Source organism: Brienomyrus brachyistius, chromosome 4 (genome assembly GCF_023856365.1).
Source record: "Brienomyrus brachyistius isolate T26 chromosome 4, BBRACH_0.4, whole genome shotgun sequence".
Lineage (NCBI taxonomy): Eukaryota > Metazoa > Chordata > Actinopteri > Osteoglossiformes > Mormyridae > Brienomyrus > Brienomyrus brachyistius.
Genome location: NC_064536.1, coordinates 41,017,807 through 41,033,896, shown reverse-complemented (window position 1 = coordinate 41,033,896; position 16,090 = coordinate 41,017,807). Strand labels below are relative to the sequence as shown.

The 16,090-nt window shown below is 47.8% G+C and overlaps 1 long non-coding RNA gene and 9 other non-coding genes across 10 annotated transcripts in view; 1 reads left to right on the top strand and 9 right to left on the bottom strand.

The window, feature by feature from the left end:
- Positions 1–421: 421 nt before the first annotated feature.
- Positions 422–493, bottom strand: trnag-ucc (transfer RNA glycine (anticodon UCC)). The gene has a single exon. It is a non-coding gene; the product is annotated as a tRNA-Gly (tRNA).
- Positions 494–941: 448 nt separating this feature from the next.
- trnam-cau (transfer RNA methionine (anticodon CAU)) lies at positions 942–1,014 on the bottom strand. Its single transcript has one exon. It is a non-coding gene; the product is annotated as a tRNA-Met (tRNA).
- Positions 1,015–1,196: 182 nt separating this feature from the next.
- On the bottom strand, positions 1,197–1,268 carry trnag-ucc (transfer RNA glycine (anticodon UCC)). Its single transcript has one exon. It is a non-coding gene; the product is annotated as a tRNA-Gly (tRNA).
- Positions 1,269–1,716: 448 nt separating this feature from the next.
- On the bottom strand, positions 1,717–1,789 carry trnam-cau (transfer RNA methionine (anticodon CAU)). Its single transcript has one exon. It is a non-coding gene; the product is annotated as a tRNA-Met (tRNA).
- Positions 1,790–1,971: 182 nt separating this feature from the next.
- On the bottom strand, positions 1,972–2,043 carry trnag-ucc (transfer RNA glycine (anticodon UCC)). Its single transcript has one exon. It is a non-coding gene; the product is annotated as a tRNA-Gly (tRNA).
- A 448-nt stretch (positions 2,044–2,491) lies between these two features.
- Positions 2,492–2,564, bottom strand: trnam-cau (transfer RNA methionine (anticodon CAU)). Its single transcript has one exon. It is a non-coding gene; the product is annotated as a tRNA-Met (tRNA).
- Positions 2,565–2,745: 181 nt separating this feature from the next.
- On the bottom strand, positions 2,746–2,817 carry trnag-ucc (transfer RNA glycine (anticodon UCC)). Its single transcript has one exon. It is a non-coding gene; the product is annotated as a tRNA-Gly (tRNA).
- A 447-nt stretch (positions 2,818–3,264) lies between these two features.
- On the bottom strand, positions 3,265–3,337 carry trnam-cau (transfer RNA methionine (anticodon CAU)). Its single transcript has one exon. It is a non-coding gene; the product is annotated as a tRNA-Met (tRNA).
- A 181-nt stretch (positions 3,338–3,518) lies between these two features.
- trnag-ucc (transfer RNA glycine (anticodon UCC)) lies at positions 3,519–3,590 on the bottom strand. Its single transcript has one exon. It is a non-coding gene; the product is annotated as a tRNA-Gly (tRNA).
- A 10,978-nt stretch (positions 3,591–14,568) lies between these two features.
- The window catches only part of LOC125739776 (uncharacterized), a 186,838-nt gene continuing 185,316 nt past the window's right edge, over positions 14,569–16,090 (top strand). Inside the window, exon 1 of the long non-coding RNA XR_007397311.1 lies at positions 14,569–14,794. This is a non-coding gene — a long non-coding RNA (uncharacterized LOC125739776). The remainder of the gene's footprint in view (positions 14,795–16,090) is intronic.

The following is a 16,090-nucleotide window of genomic DNA, read 5'->3' as shown; positions in this document are numbered from 1 at the left end:
GAGACGAATAATGGTATCTACTTCTGAAGAAGTTCTTTGCACAGTAATGGAAGTACGCTGGGCTCATGCAACATGAGTGACATAAAAACATCTATTAGAGTCTGTGGGAGAGTGATTTTGTAAAAGTGCAGCTATACATGGGAACTGTTTCAGCAAGTAAATAAACTGCCCTGTGTGAGGGTCGAACTCACGACCTACAGATTATGAGACTGACGCGCTACCGACTGCGCTAACGAGGCTTTCACTGGCATAAGCAGCCCTGTTTTGCCAGTGTGCTAACTCATCTGGAAGGCAGATATATAGATTTATGGAGTAATGCTTGTTTCAGTTTCTATAACGCAGCGGGTTATTGATGACATGCTGTTCAGCTGGACTATAAGCAACTGAAGACACTCACCGAGAAGGAGGTCATAAGTAAGGCTGCGTTGGCCGGGAATCGAACCCAGGTCAACTGCTTGGAAGGCAGCTATGCTAGCCACTATACCACCAACGCCAAAGTTGAAACAGCTTTGTAGCGATTATCTTTTATCTTTCCACAAACCTGCTAGCAGTATGTCTGGTTCTGGTCCAGGTCTGGTGTTGTGATAAAAGTGTAACAGTCAACAAGTATATGGCCCTTGTCACAGATTTTGCTGTTGACAAATTTTGTTGTTGCTCGATTGGCTACTGTTGCAGGTGAAATCTTAGCCATGGGTTGCGGATGACTTTACAGATGCTTGCATCTGAGATCAGTTTGGGCTAGACGTTGAAATTGGAAGGTCTGTGGATCCGCTATGAGACGAATAATGGTATCTACTTCTGAAGAAGTTCTTTGCACAGTAATGGAAGTACGCTGGGCTCATGCAACATGAGTGACATAAAAACATCTATTAGAGTCTGTGGGAGAGTGATTTTGTAAAAGTGCAGCTATGCATGGGAACTGTTTCAGCAAGTAAGTAAACTGCCCTGTGTGAGGGTCGAACTCACTACCTTCAGATTATGAGACTGACGCGCTACCGACTGCGCTAACGAGGCTTTCACTGGCATAAGCAGCCCTGTTTTACCAGTGTGCTAACTCATCTGGAAGGCAGATATACAGATTGATGGAGTAATGCTTGTTTCAGTTTCTATAACGCAGCGGGATATTGATGACATGCTGTTCAGCTGGACTATAAGCACCTGAAGACACTCACAGAGAAGGAGGTCATAAGTAAGGCTGCGTTGGCCGGGAATCGAACCCGGGTCAACTGCTTGGAAGGCAGCTATGCTAGCCACTATACCACCAACGCCAAAGTTGAAAAAGTTTCGTAGCGATTATCTTTTATCTTTCCACAAACCTGCTAGCAGTATGTCTGGTTCTGGTCCAGGTCTGGTGTTGTGATACAAGTGTAACAGTCAACAAGTATATGGCCCTCGTCACAGATTTTGCTGTTGCCGAATTTTATTGATGCTCGATTGGCTACTGTTGCAGGTGAAATCTTAGCCATGGGATGCGGATGACTGTACAGATGCTTGCATCTGAGATCAGTTTGGGCTAGACGTTGAAATTGGAAGGTCTGTGGATCCGCTATGAGACGAATAATGGTATCTACTTCTGAAGAAGTTCTTTGCACAGTAATGGAAGTACGCTGGGCTCATGCAACATGAGTGACATAAAAACATCTATTAGAGTCTGTGGGAGAGTGATTTTGTAAAAGTGCAGCTATGCATGGGAACTGTTTCAGCAAGTAAATAAACTGCCCCGTGTGAGGGTCGAACTCAAGACCTTCAGATTATGAGACTGACGCGCTACCGACTGCGCTAACGAGGCTTTCACTGACATAAGCAGCCTTGTTTTGCCAGTGTGCTAACTCATCTGGAAGGCAGATATATAGATTGATGGAGTAATGCTTGTTTCAGTTTGTATAACGCAGCGGGTTATTGATGACATGCTGTTCAGCTGGACTATAAGCACCTGAAGACACTCACAGAGAAGGAGGTCATAAGTAGGGCTGCGTTGGCCGGGAATCGAACCCGGGTCAACTGCTTGGAAGGCAGCTATGCTAGCCACTATACCACCAACGCCAAAGTTGAAAAAGTTTCGTAGCGATTATCTTTTATCATTCCACAAACCTGCTAGCAGTATGTCTGGTTCTGGTCCAGGTCTGGTGTTGTGATACAAGTGTAACAGTCAACAAGTATATGGCCCTCGTCACAGATTTTGCTGTTGCCGAATTTTGTTGTTGCTCGATTGGCTACTGTTGCAGGTGAAATCTTAGCCATGGGATGCGGATGACTGTACAGATGCTTGTATCTGAGATCAGTTTGGGCTAGACGTTGAAATTGGAAGGTTTGTGGATCCGCTATGAGACGAGTAATGGTATCTACTTCTGAAGAAGTTCTTTGCACAGTAATGGAAGTACGCTGGGCTCATGCAACATGAGTGACATAAAAACATCTATTAGAGTCTGTGGGAGAGTGATTTTGTAAAAGTGCAGCTACGCATGGGAACTGTTTCAGCAAGTAAACAAACTGCCCCGTGGGAGGGTCGAACTCACGACCTTCAGATTATGAGACTGACGCGCTACCGACTGCGCTAACGAGGCTTTCACTGACATAAGCAGCCCTGTTTGCAAGTGTGCTAACACATCTGGAAGGCAGATGTATAAATCGATGGAGTAATGCTTTTTTCAGTTTCTATAATGCAGCGGGATATTGATGGCATGCTGTTCTGCTGGACTATAAGCACCTGAAGACACTCACAGAGAAGGAGGTCATAAGTAAGGCTGTGTTGGCCGGGAATCGAACCCAGGTCAACTGCTTGGAAGGCAGCTATGCTAGCCACTATACCACCAACGCCAAAGTTGAAACAGCTTTGTAGCGATTATCTTTTATCTTTCCACAAACCTGCTAGCAGTATGTCTGGTTCTGGTCCAGGTCTGGTGTTGTGATACAAGTGTAACAGTCAACAAGTATTTGGCCCTCGTCACAGATTTTGCTGTTGCCGAATTTTGTTGATGCTCGATTGGCTACTGTTGCAGGTGTAATCAGCCATGGGATGCGGATGACTGTACAGATGCTTGCATCTGAGATCAGTTTGGGCTAGACGTTGAAATTGGAAGGTGTGTGGATCTGCTATGAGACGAGTAATGGTATCTACTTCTGAAGAAGTTCTTTTGCACAGTTATGGAAGTATGCTGGCCTGATGCCACATGAGTGACATAAAAACATCAATTAGAATCTGTAGGAGAGTGATTTTGTAAAAGTGCAGCTATGCATGGGAACTGTTTCAGCAAGTAAGTAAACTGCCCTGTGTGAGGATCGAACTCACGACCTTCAGATTATGAGACTGACGCGCTACCCACTGCGCTAACGAGGCTTTCACTGACATAAGCAGCCCTGTTTGCCAGTGTGCTAACACATCTGGAAGGCAGATATATAGATTGATGGAGTAATGCTTGTTTCAGTTTCTATAATGCAGCGGGATATTGATGACATGCTGTTCAGCTGGACTATAAGCACCTGAAGATACTCACAGAGAAGGAGGTCATCAGTAAGGCTGCGTTGGCCGGGAATCGAACCCGTGTCAACTGCTTGGAAGGCAGTTATGCTAGCCACTATACCACCAACGCCGAAGTTGAAAAAGCAATGTAGCGATTATCTTTTATCTTTCCACAAACCTGCTAGCAATATGTCTGGTTCTGATACAGGTCTGGTGTTGTGATACAAGGGTATTATCCATCCATCCATTTTCCAAAATGCTTATCCTATTGGGTCGCAGGGGGTCTGGAGCCTATCCCGGAACCAATGGGCATGAGGCAGGGAACAACCCAGGATGGGGGGCCAGCCCATTGCAGGGCACACACACACACACACACACACACACACACACACCAGTCGCTCACACATGCACACCAATGGGCAATTTAGCGACTCCAATTAGCCTCAGCATGTTTTTGGACTGTGGGGGGAAACCAGAGTACCCGGAGGAAACCCCACAAGAACATGGGGAGAACATGCAAACTCCACACAAATGTGACCCAGGCGGAGACTCGAACCCGTGTTCTGGGGGTGTGAGGCAACAGTGCTAACCACTGCACCACCATGCCTCCCCCCAACAGCATTTATTTGTTTATCAAACTCAATGATGAATCAAAGATGACACCAAGATTTTTAGTATGTGACCGGAAGTTCTCTGAATGAGGCCCTAATTGTTCTCATGGACAGACCCTAATTGACCAAAACTCATTACCTCTGTCTTGTTTTCATTAATTTGGACGAAAGTCATTGCTGTCTTGTTCTTAATATCCTCCAGACAGTTAGAAAGGGCCATCAGTGAGCAGCAGTCACCAGGTTTTAATGGCAAATAGAGCAGCGTATCACTGGCATAGCAATGATATTTTACATAATAACGTTCACAAATAGAACCCAAAGGTAACATGAATAGAGGGAATAGGAGAGGGCCTGTATCACAGGACTGGATATGTTTACAAGGCCATAGTACTGAAGGGGTGTGGTCATCCCACACAGTGACAAGCCCATTCATTCACCTCATCTTGGCCTTTTACTAGGGATGTAAGGTCCTTGTTTTCCTCTCAGACCCTAGAACACACTGCCAGGCTCAGATTCCCGATCCCACATCCTGCTTAAGCCCTTCCCAAGATCAGACACTACTTTTGTTTTCCTTGTTCTTATAGTAAAATGATGGTCTTTGCCTTTTATGCATCATCACTGTTCTGTTAATTACACATGACCTAATCTAAGTATTACACAAACAAAGCATAATTACTTAGAGATGTCATGAGGTGGAAAATCCTTATTCAGTTAATTATTTTCCCCACAGGTGCTGACAGTGTGTCTACAGTGAAATGGGTCTGTGTACAGAGAGGATGATCTGTAACAATCCCATATTCCTATGGTGACAGATATAAAACTCATGTGAAATACTGGTGCAGAGGGTATAATGTGAGGTAATGTACTCCCATAGTACACACTGACTCTCCACAGGAGGGTAAAGTGTCAGTCAGAGATGATCCTGACCAGCGAGTCTTCACTGTGACCATCAACAATCTGACAGCTGAGGACTCCGACCGGTACTGGTGTTGTGTGAAGATCAGTGGAGCCTCTTTGGTCAGGTTAATCTGTCAGTCACTGATGGTAAGATATCTGTACTGCAGACTGTAGCCAATGAGATGCACAGTATGTAACATGTCACTGAGTCAAAAAGGAAGGACCTTAATACAAACACTGATGGAAAAAATGTTTTAATATTTAAAAAATCTGCATTTTAATTTAATTCAATATGATAAACGAGACTTGGAAGAAGTAACAGTGTCAGCTAAATTGGGCGACTTCATGAGGTTAAATATGATAAGTAATATGTTAAAAAATGTCAGTTTATTGGGCAAACATTTACATACAGTATGTATGTCGTAATGGGCTGATATTCATAAAGATTTTATTGCTGTGAAAATCTTTGAGTGTTTTACCTGTGTGTTGAAGTCCTCCAGGGCTGTCAGTGGACAAACAGGAGGTGACGGGTGTGGATGGAGACAGTGTCAGTGTTACTATGGAAACAACAAAATACAAAGGATGTGGTGTAAGATTGGGGGCTCCTGTGCATCAGAGAGATCAGTGAGTTTGCATGGGAGGCCTGTCCTGATCAGGGATGACACAGAAAATAAAACCTTCATTGTGACAATGAGTGGGCTGGAGAGGAAGGACACTGGCTGGTATTGGTGTGCTGCTGTAAACCTGCTGTCACGGGTGTTCGGCAACGATCGCGGGTAGAGTGGCGATCGTGCGGGGAAGCAGAGAAGCAGGAAGCAGGCAGGCAGGATTCGGGACGAAACAAGGGGTTTAATTAAGGAACGGGGAGCAGGAGACATGGAACGCCAACTAACATCAATGACAGACACGAGTTAGTACAAATCAGGAACTTAAATACATGAAACAAGGCAGCAGGAAACAAGACACGACTGGGCACGATCAGGAAATCACACGTGGGTAGTTAGGGGGCGTGGCACACACGAGGAGCGGACGGAGCGGGCGTCACAGAACCCCCCCCCCAAAGGCGCGCTACACCGGGCGCGCCAAGGAAGGGGGCGACGGACGGGACGAGGCAGAACAGGACCTGAAAGACAAGAGCAAAAAAAAATCAACGGGGAACAGGGAACAAGACAGACAGGCAAAACAGACAAAGAGGCAGGAGCCAGGACAGGACATCACACAAGACAGGAAAGGCCGACAGACAGACCAGAAAAGGGGACACAGAGGGAACAGGCGGGACAAAAGGACCGGGAGTGAACGGAGGGAACCCAGAGGGAGAAGGAGGCACAGGAGGAGCGAAGGGACGAGGGACAAAGAATGGGGAAGCAGAGACAGAAGGGACCGAGGCAGGGAAGAAGGGAGAGAAGGCGGGGGAACGAAGGGGAGCCCGAGGGACACCCAGCGGGCGACGGGCGGTAGCCGGAGGGGCCGCAGACGGCCGGGAGGCCGGAGCTGGAGGGGACCTCGGAGAGGCCGAGGAGGCAGGGCGAGGGACCGACAGAGGGGCCGAGGAGGGAGGCGAAGGGGACGCTGGCGAGGGCAAGGAGAGGGGGGGAGCCACCGCAGGCGGCGACGTCTTCCGCCGTGCAGGAGCGAGTGGACCCGCAGGCGACCGACGAGGAGTCAGCGGAGGGAGCGAGGCAGGGTGACGAGGCCTCGGAGGGGGACCCGCAGGCGACAGCCGACCAGGACGGCCAGGACTCGCAGGCGCCAACCGAGCCAGCGCGCAGGCGAGGGAGGGCGAGCCAGGGGGCCGGGCGGGAGGGACCCCAGTCCGACGTCTGTGCCCCCTCCCCCTGCGGGACACAGACATACCGACCCCCGGTCGGGGTCGATGTCGCCGGGGTGAGGGTGAAGGAGTCACAGGAGCGGGGCCAGGGACAGGAGCGGGGCCAGGGGGCGCCTCGGGAGCCGCTGCGGCGCGGTCAGGGGGCGCCTCGGGAGCCGCAGCAGGGAGAGGGGGCGCCGGGACAGGAACACGGTCAGGCTGTGGGGGCGCCGGGACAGGAAGACGGTCAGGCTGTGGGGGCGCCGGGACAGGAAGACGGTCAGGCTGTGGGGGCGCCGGGACAGGAACACGGTCAGGCTGTGGGGGCGCCGGGACAGGAACACGGCCAGGCTGTGGGGGCGCCGACCCGGGAGCTGCAGGCTGCTGTAGTGGGAGCGCCGGCCAGGGAGCTGCAGCAGGCACGGGGAGCGCCTCGGGCGCGGGCGCCGGCTCTGGAACTGCAGGCGCGGGGTCCTTCGACAGAGGCGGTCGTGCCCCTGTGGGAGCCCCCTCTCCAAGGCGCGCTCCTCCGGGTGCGACAGGGAGCGAAGGCGGCTGCTCAGACGCCAGAGCCGCAGGCAAGGGTGGCGGATCGGGAGCCGCTGGAGCGCGGTCAGGACTTGCAGCGCGGTCAGGACCTGGGGCTGCTGCAGGCGGAGGGGGCGCCACTGGGGCTGCTGCAGGCGGAGGGGGCGCCACTGGGGCTGCTGCAGGCGGAGGGGGCGCCACTGGGGCTGCTGCAGGCGGAGGGGGCGCCACTGGGGCTGCTGCAGGCGGAGGGGGCGCCTGCCCGGGAGCTGCAGCAGGCGAAGGGGGCAGCGAAGGCGGCTGCGCAGGCGGCGGCGGCTGCACGGGAGCGGGGTCCGCCGGCAATGGCGGTAGCGAAGGCGGCTGCTCGGGCTGAGCAGGGGCTGCAGGCACAGGAGGCGGCTGCTCGGGCTGAGCAGGGGCTGCAGGCACAGGAGGCGGCTGCTCAGGCTGAGCAGGGGCTGCAGGCACAGGAGGCGGCTGCTCGGGCTGAGCAGGGGCTGCCGGCACAGGAGGCGGGACCGGTAGGTCCCGTGCGGGCAAGACGGACGTGGTCCCTTTAAGTGCCCGGGGCACACGCGGGATAGCGTCCCGCACCGCGCGGGCCCCCTTGTTGGCCAGCCGCTCGGGCCGGAAGTAGTACCGCTCGAGGGGCGGTAGCAGCTCAGCGGCGGCTGGGTGCTCTCCCCGGACTGGGGAAGCTGCCAGCGCAGGCAGCTTAGCTGCGGTGATGACGTCAAGGTCAGCCGGGGAGTCCTCCAATTCCCCGGTTAGGAGAGAAGCGGGGATGAGCGCGCACGCTCCCAGAACGATTGCAGGGGCGATCGCGTGCTTCTTCCTCTTCTTCCTCTTTGTCACGGTGTCCGCGGGAGGCTGCTCCACGTCCGACAGGACGGACGGCTGGGGAACAACCTCCGGGACGCACCGTGCGTCCAGCCCCAACCTCCGCGCTGTTAGGCGCTGAACCAGCTGGTTGTGGTTGGAGCGCACCTCTCCTAGACGATGCCCGCCCTCCGATTGGGACATCGCCAGCAGGAGATCGCAGCTGTCGGTGGCCAATTGCAGCGCGACGGGGTCCTCCTGGACGTCGGGCTGGTTCAGCCAGTAGTGAACCTCTTGCAGCAGACCGAGACGTTGGCTCTCGGTCTGCTGCTGTACCTTATTGAGTGGGTCTGTCATTCTGTCACGGGTGTTCGGCAACGATCACGGGTAGAGTGGCGATCGTGCGGGGAAGCAGAGAAGCAGGAAGCAGAGAAGCAGGAAGCAGGCAGGCAGGATTCGGGACGAAACAAGGGGTTTAATTAAGGAATGGGGAGCAGGAGACATGGAACGCCAACTAACATCAATGACAGACACGGGTTAGTACAAATCAGGAACTTAAATACATGAAACAAGGCAGCAGGAAACAAGACACGACTGGGCACGATCAGGAAGTCACACGTGGGTAGTTAGGGGGCGTGGCACACACGAGGAGCGGACGGAGCGGGCGTCACACCTGCAAATTCCAGTTCATATTACTGTTAAACATAAGTAATTGATTTAAATCTGCCTGTGAATTATTTATGCTTCAATATAAATAAATACATACTAATCAACCCAGCAGTTTCACTCACGAAGGGGTTTGTGCTTTTTTGTGGGGATAATCCCCTATTTATCAGCTGTTGTGAAACAGAGTTATTTATTGGGATTATTGTTTCAATGATAGTGGCACGTTGGTCCAGTAGGCGGCGCTGTTGCTTCACGCCTCCATGTTTAGGGGTTTGAATCTGGCTTCTGCTCTGTCTGTGTGGAGTTTGCATGTTCTCCACATGCTGTGTGGGTTTCCTCCAACAATCCAAAAACGCACAGTCAGGCTAATTGGTGTCTTTAATATTGAATGTGTGTCTTCTAGTTTATGATCAGTCTGTAATATGACAAAAATCACAGCATTTTCCACAGACATACAGCCAATCACTTGTTATGTATACAAATCCAGACAAATCCATGTAGCTTGCAACTTAATTCAGGCATTTTTTCATCTTTGTGAGGATGAATTGTTACTAATGGTGTGCAGACTGACTAACATGTCTGTAGGTGGCTTTTCATTGCAGCGTAGGCCAGTGTTACAGTTGTACTCTGTAATATCTGTTCCAGTGCTGCATCCATCCATTTTCTGAAACTGCTTGTCTAAGTCAGGGTCCCTATGGGCGCAAGGCAGGGAACGTCCCATGACAGGGTGCCAACCCATTGCAGGACACGCTCACACTCCATTCCCTCGCACAAGCACACCTACCGGCAATTTGACAACTCCAATTAGCCTCAGCATGTTTTTGGACTGTGGGGGGAAATCAGAGTCCCTGGAGGAAACCCCACAATGACACAGGGGGAGCATGCAAACTCCATACACACGGAATTCCAGCGAAGACTTGAGTACACGTGCCAGAGGAGTGAGGTGACAGTGCAAACCCTGCTTTTTATTAACTATCCTTTCTCCTGTTTCCACTGCTCTCCTTTTCTCTGCACATGATGAAGAAGGAGGGGATAATGAAAAACGGAGGTAAGCATTCAGCAGCATTTACAGTAGTGTGGGGGTCCAGCTAGCAGCATTTACCTGATCACACAGTAATGGGAAACTGTCATTTTAATTTTAAGAGAAAAAAATATTTCCGTCCATCCATCCATTTTCCAAACCGCTTATCCTACTGGGTCGCCGGAGGTCCGGAGCCTATCCCGGAAGCAATGGGCAATTTAGCAAGTCCAATTAGCCTCAGCATGTTTTTGGACTGTGGGGGGAAACCGGAGTACCCGGAGGAAACCCCACGACGACATGGGGAGAACATGCAAACTCCACACCCAGGCGGAGATTCAAACCCGGGTCCAAGAGGTGTGAGGTAACAGTGCTAACCACTGCACCACCATGCCGCCCCGAAAAAAATATTTTTTATTTTATTTTCTTAATAATAAACTTGAGATCCCATCCTATCCAGGTGATTATCAAGGTGGTTTTACTTCAGTAAGAATAGATTCACTGTTTTGTTCTTCAGGTTTCAATGTGATACGTGTGACTGACAGACACACTGGTGTATTATGTGTCTGACAGATGGGAGCAGGTTCTGGATGCTGTACTGAAAGTTGGGACTGGTGTGTTTTACCTGATTTGCACCATCATCAGCATTCAGCTGCACTGGACCTCCTGTAGAAAACGGGAACCAATCAGAGAGAAGCAGAGGGTCTCCCTGGATCAGAGGAAGCTGGCAGAGGAGATGACCTTCGTGGAGCAGAATGAGTCAGACGAGCTGTAAAATAAACGGTTATGCTAACTGCAGTGAGGCCTCTCTCACTCGGCCCTGCTCAGTCTGTACAGTCATAGCATGAGAGTCAGTTAAACACAGAGGGGTTGATTATCTGCTGGGAACCTGTACAACCACGTATTGGCCACTTATTCACAAGTGCTTTGCTGCCACCTGCTGGTTAATGTTTAATAATCGTTATCTTGTGAAGGTAAGACTGGTTTTTATTAAATTGTCTCTTGATTCTGAAAAAATATGGTACTATGCAAAAGTCTTCGGCCATCAAAGAAAACGTTTAATGCTATTTATCTGGGTTGTGTATATTTGCTCAGAACAAAAACACAATTATCATAAAAATATATGCAAATTAAAAGTGACACAATAAAAACTAACAAGAATTTCTTCTTTTCTCCATAAAGTTACTGATGCCTTGTTGGATCGCTAGATGAACCACGCTTTGGATCCTAAACCTCTCCTCAGGGGCATCCCAGCCATTCCATGTATTTGTTAAATTCCGCCACCAGCTCACTTAATTAATTAATTTAATTAAACAAATGTTAATGATGCATTGATTAGCCATAGGAGTTGTGTTAATGGTCAAGTCAAAAATATATGGGTCTATTGGATGGTTGGTGCAAATGACTGGGCTGCCACACTTTTACGGACAAAATATTATAATTCTAGACCAAGATGAAGATCATTTTAAACATCATTTTCTTTGACAGCCCAAGGCTTTTGTACAGTTTTGTATATGTCTTTTATACTGGTCATTATTTGTTTAAATACATGATTAATAAATTGATACTTTTTTTATTCCCTTTGTCCTGTCGGGCAGCTTTAGCAGATTCATGGTCTGAATGCACTGCTGTGCCAAACATGTTTGCTTTACCATGAGGAGCTCTATAAACTCTGTATAGGCCTCTCATGTTGATCGATTTCATTTTTTAAATTTTATTTATTTATTTCATTTTTAACCCGTAAAGTATTGCAGTGGGTGAGCTGGCCGAAGAGGATGGACAGATTAGGAGAGAAAAAAAGAAGGAAAAAGAAAAAAGAAGTAAGTGAGATGAAATGAAAGTTTTTAGCGGGTGTCTCTAACTTTGCTCTGCCGTTGCATGCACACCACTTCCAGGGCCAGCCTTGCTCTCACGCTGATATACTGTCAGATTATGCACATCATATATGTTGTTTAATCCTTAGCTTATTAGTAAAGGCTGTTTTGTACTTACTTCATGTGATGGTCCACTTTACTGTGGCCTTGAGTCACATTAGAAATTTATTTCTGATATATTTAACTTCCTCATTTTTCTTTTGCACATGAGCACAAAACAGCTAAATCATTAGCATGATGCAGAAGTTATTCTCAGACAGGCACTTAATCTAAAAAGCAGAAATGTCGTCATACACGATGTGAGGGTGAGACTGCAGACACACTTTGTGCTGCATACAGAGGGTCTGACCTCAGGCCTTTGTGTCAGTTGTTATTATGTTTGATTTGTGATTCTCACCTGGAGGCCCATCAGCGGATGAAGAGGAGCATCAGAGGAGCCTTATGTGTGTCTCACTGACCTCAGATCTGTGCAGACTGGCACTTACTTCCTGATTCTCCATAACTTTGCTGTTTCTCTGTCTTTATCTGTTACTCAGGAGTCCTGAAGTCCAATGAAAAATCCGCTTTCTCCTGTCTATTTGGCTGGTACAAGTTCTGCTCACTTCTGCTTGGGTTGCATGGGTCACCAGCCACTTGTCAACAACTGACAGACCACAGCCTACCTGACCAATGTCATCACTGGTGCACCTAGGTATAAAATTTAGTCTCACTGTCTTCAAAAAAGGTCACTGTCTGGAACCCCATGGAACCACATTTTTGATTCCTTAGACAAGAGCAAACTGAGCAGCTGCATCACGGTCTGATTTGGGAACTGCCTCGCCTCAGATCACAAGACCAGCGGATAGTGAGGATAGCTGAGAAGATTATTAGAGTCTCTTTCCCCTCCATCATGGACATTCACATCACACACTCCATCCGCAAAGCCACCAACATTGTGGATGACCGCACCCACCCCTCACATAATCTTTTCACTCTGGCATCTGGAAAAGCATTCAGGCCTCCACAACCAGACTCAGAAACATGGCGCCTGACTACTGAACTCTCAGGGACTGATCTGATACCACACACAACACACACACACATACAGCTGTGTAATCATATCTTCGTGGGGACTCTCCATTCATTTCTATGGGGAAAACTGTAATCCCAACATCACAACTTTAACCCCTACCAACCCCTAACCTTAACCATATGTAACCAAACCAAATACAAGACTTTTGGCATTTTTAGTTTTTTGATTGTATTTACAGATCTTTGTGAGTACCTGAAAATGCCCCCCCAAAACATCAAAATAGCAGGTTTTTGTCACATTGTGGGGGACATTTGGTCCCCACAATGTAATATACACCTACTCCACACACACACACAGATTAGGTATTTGAATCTTTGTGGGGATTCTCCATTCATTTGTATGGGCGTAACCCCAATCCTAACTATGGCAACCTTAAACATTGCAGTAGTTACCAAGCAGTAACAGTAAGCAACCAAACAAAATGCAAGACTTTTTGAATTATTCCTTAGACTGCATTCACAGAATTTAATAAAATTCAGTATCTTCTTACTTTCGGGTACGAAAACATGTCTCTACAAAGTCAAAATAACATGTTTTATAGCACTATGTACATAACCACCCACCCAAACGCGCGCGCACACACACACACAAACAGGCCTACCTACAGTATACCCTCCATAGATTCCTGAATGAAATATCTGTAAATCAATTATGGCATGGCGTTTGGTTTGAACATGCAGTTTTTAAGAATATTGCGCTAATTCTAAACGAAAGACTGCACTAATTCTAAAATGGCTGTATAAGAACTTTATTTACCATTAAATAAATTATAAATCAAACCAAAATTTAGTCTCTCAAAAAACTTGTATATGACATATCTTTGTTCACATTATGAGAAATTAAAAACACCAGGACACAGAATGTGAATAACAAGAACTTCTTTCTCAAAAGCGTACCTACCAACATGGCTAAAATGCTAATTGCGGTCACCAGCTATGGAAAAATAAACAGCGGTACACCCCAAACATCGCGGTATTATGCATTACCATAATACTGCATAGAAAAGACATAATGTTATTAAAAAAATTACAGCCAGAATTTATGGAAAGAACTGCGTGGTTTCCCATTGACAAGTAGATACATGGTTTATGGGCTTGAAGGCGGTTAGATCAACAAATCCAATCACGCCCAGCCAGAACAAGCACGAGCTAAACATACTACTTTTTATTGGTTCACCTTCAAATTCGTCCCGCCCTGACAATTAATTCTCGTTTTCATTCGTTGAAAATGGCGTCAGTACATATCTTCATCCTTTCGACCAATGAAAAATTTCGCTGGTTTCCATAGAAACAAAATCAGTGCAGTTTGAACATAAACTTTCTGACAGAGCGATGGCGCAGCGGTGAGAAGCATCTCTTCGTATGTTTCTTGCTATTTCTTCAGATTATGTTTTGTTAGCATAGTTAATTGTATATTTCATTTTATGTCGTGATACAGTTCATGCAAATATTGCCGCAAAATATAATTGAAATATATTTAAAATTAGTAGCTTAAACTGTAGATGCTGTGGCCATTTTTCGTAATGTGATTGTTTATATTTAAATTGTAAGAGAAAATAATTGTGTTAAACTTAAAAACAATAAGACTTATGGTTGATATGATTGGTTTTACTCATCCGGTCTGTCGTAATGCGTTTCATCTGAAGATGTTATTCTGAAAAGAGCCCCTATACGTTTAGATTAACCGTTTGCTGGGTTCATTACCATGGCGATGTTATAACGTATCGAAGCAGCGTCCTGATTTCGACAGCGTTACTGTATAGGTTGTGAAACAGTTTTAGCAATTTGCCCTCTTCTATCGAAGTAGCGTCGATGCCACGAGCAGCTAATGAAGGCTCCATCCCTTTCCATAGGCATTCTTGGTGAAAAGCATTTAGCAAATGTCTGGAGTACGTTGAAAATACAGTGTCTAGTTTGGCTTTGAGAGTATCACAGACGGCTAGTTAATTATGTCTTGTTTATTCACCAAGAATGAAAATTCCGAAAGCTGTTTCCTGGACCAACGACCAGCACTGGCGAGCCTGGGACCTGTGGGACGAGGTGATCGACTGGGGAGTGAGGAATGGTTTGGAGGAGTGCTCACCAGCGACACCCCCCACTGTCCAGGCTGGGGAGGTTATGGGGGGACTGGGAGATGTGACTGACTGGTGTAAGGGAGGGGAGGGTGTGAGAGTGATAGGCAATGCTGGCATTTTCTCTGAGACTCTTCAGGAAAATTACGGCCTGACATCTGAAGAGTGGGAAATTTATAAGACGTATTACCTTCACAAAAAGAAGAAGGTGAGGAAGAATAGGACCAGTCAGGGGGTAGGTGAGGTAAAGGGTGAGGTTAGTGGGGAAAGGGTGGAGGTGGCAGAGAGGGAAAGACATGTGTGTAAGATCTCCGGTGTACAGGTGGAGGGTGCAGACCAGAATGTAGGCATTAATAAAATGCAAAATGGAAGCAATGGGAAGCAAGGTGAGGTGGGGGTAAATGTGAAGGTGGTTAAGGTGGAGGGGGGGAATATTACCCTAAAGGCAGAGGATACGAAAGGAAATGTGAAGGTGGAGGCTTTGCAAGTCCGAGTGTGTGAGTTTGGGCTTGCAGAAGTAATTTCTGGGGATGTAAATTTTGAGATTGTGGGGGTAGAAGTAGGGGAGGTAATTATTGAGGGTGTGGACATGGTGAGAGATGTAACCATATTGGAAATAATAGTAAGTGATGTACTAGTTGATATTATAAATAGAGAAAGAGGTAATGAGGAAACTGGCGGTGTAGAGATAGATGTGGGTCAGGTAGAGATAGAAGATGTAGAAGTGGTGGAAAATTAATATTAAAGTTGAGCTTGTAGAGCTCTTGACACAGAGAAGAGCCAAAATACAAAGAAGATGAAGTTGTGGTTCTTCTGCTGCTGTTTGGGGAACATTAAACGTTTGAAACAGTATCAAAGATAATGAATTGAGCATGATAAATTTTGAGATGTATAGTGGAATGTTTATTAATAATTGTTAATGTGGCGCCCCTGAACCCCCTCGGTTGGCCGCCCCTGCCGGTTGTGTGGGGTCAGGGATGGGGACTAATCGGGGCCAGTCGGGGATCTGGCCCCGGTGCCGGGGGGGCCCACTCCTGCACGCCCTTATTGTTCCCCTGGGCCAGACACCACATTTCATACAACACTAGAGCTTTGAGGGGCAGTGGGGAGGTTTTACTTGCACATTAGACACCACATGACACTAGGGCTGAGGAGGTGGGTTTAGGCAGGTGGGGCTCTGCCGTCTGCCAGCGGTGGGGTGCCCGTGCCTCGACTGCTCACCTGCTTTTTGTACTTTAGTTATATACACAGTCCATGCTACATT